Below are 1848 nucleotides of genomic sequence, written 5' to 3' on the forward strand. Positions count from 1 at the left end.
CAGATATTATGTTTTTCAGTTCCAAAATTCCCATGATTTAAAGTTTCTATTTCTCTAGTAGGATTTCTTATTTATCTAATCGTCATGGTTATCTTTCCTTTAACTTCTTTTTTCTGAAGTTTTTATTGGTAAATCACGATTATACATAATGATGAAATTCGTTGCTACATATTTGTACATGCACACAATATAACAATGCAGTTTGGTCAATTTCATTCTCAGTTTAATTCTTAAAAATATTTAAATTGCTATTTTGATCTCTTTACTAATTCCAACATCTCTATCATCTCTGAGTTGATCTATACTATTTTCCCCCTATTTATGAATAACATGATTTCTTGCTTCTGTGCATATATAGTAAGTCTTAATCTTTTATTTTTTCTTTTTCTTTTTTATACAGGTTTTATTCACTTTATTTATTTATTTATTTATTTATTTATTTATTTATATAAAAACCCTATGTTGTAGTCACAGCTGGAGCCTGGGTCCTCTGTACAGAGACTCTGGTGTGGGTTTTCACAAGATGGTCAGTGAATTCTTGATAGGGAAACTTGGTGAACACAGTTTCTTTCCAGAGATCGTGAGTCAAATAGCTGAACGTCTTGGAGATGGCATCAAAGGTGGCTTTGGCGAAATTGCCCAAGGTGGCAGTGCAGTCCCTGGCAGAAGTATAGCAGTCATCGATACCAGCCATCATCAGCTGCTTCTTGGGCACAGGGGCTGAGACAATGCCAGTACCTCTGGGGCAGGGATGAGCCTCACCAGGACAGAACAACATCCAGTCACCTTGCAAGGGACAGTGTGAGGCTTGCCCATCTCATTCCACCAGTAGCCTCTCCGCACAGGAACAATGGAGAACTTGACCAGGATGATGGCCCCTCGGATAGCAGTGGCTGCCTCCTTGGAGTACTTTACTCCAGTTCAACATGACCATTGTAGTCCCCCAGAGCTACAAATGCCTTGAACCTGGTCCGCTGGCCAGCACCAGTCTGCTTCTGTTCTTCAAAACCTCATCCTTGAGCGACACCCCCAGGAAAAAGTCGATGATCTCAGACTCCTTGCTAGGCAAAGAGAAGAGGTAGATCTCCTCCAAGGACTTGATCTTCATGTCCTTGACCAGGCGGCCCAGCCTGGTGACTGGGATCCACGCCTTGTCTTCAGCCTTGCCTTCGCCAGCACTGCAGCCCCAGCCTCCGGCCCTCCCGCTGCACCAGTGACATCTGCCATTTGTTTTTTTCCCAGAGAAGAAGTGTAAGCCTTTATTTTATGCCAGATATTGTGGATTTTATGTTAAGTATCAGATTTTCAGATTTCTTTTCTTTGTCTCTCTCTTTTTTATTATTTTTTTAAATTTTTTGAGTCCTTCTTTAAAGAGTATTAAGTGTTATTCTGCCAGAAAATTAACTTAGTAGTGGATTATCTTGATTTTAAAGGTAAGTCTATATTATTTCTTATTCTGAGTCTAGCCATATTTTTAAATATACAAACTTTCAGGGACTTATACGGAATGTCCATCATGTTTAGCAAGGCTTTAACTGGTCACAACTCCTATCACTTCAGAAATGTGACCCCTGGAACCTATACTTATGGTTCTCCAGCTTCACTGAGTCTTTCCCTGTGCACTCACAGCTTAATATTTAGCCAAAAACTTTAAAACGGTGCCTGGGCAGATTTCCTTCTTGCATTACTCCTTTCTCTATAGTTCCTGGTCTTACAAATTCCAACCTGCTCAATATCTCTGAAGTCCAATCTCTGCCTTCTGAACTCAGCAGCCTTTTCTTGGCTCCATCTCCCTGTTCTGCAACCTGGAAACAGCCTCCAGGCAGAGAGAGTCATGGCGACCCTGGG

General features: G+C 41.0%; 1 pseudogene; it reads right to left on the reverse strand.

The window, feature by feature from the left end:
- Positions 1-457: 457 nt before the first annotated feature.
- LOC124985520 (40S ribosomal protein S2-like) lies at positions 458-1227 on the reverse strand (annotated as a pseudogene).
- Between the last annotated feature and the right edge of the window lie 621 nt (positions 1228-1848).

Source organism: Sciurus carolinensis, chromosome 5 (genome assembly GCF_902686445.1).
Source record: "Sciurus carolinensis chromosome 5, mSciCar1.2, whole genome shotgun sequence".
Lineage (NCBI taxonomy): Eukaryota > Metazoa > Chordata > Mammalia > Rodentia > Sciuridae > Sciurus > Sciurus carolinensis.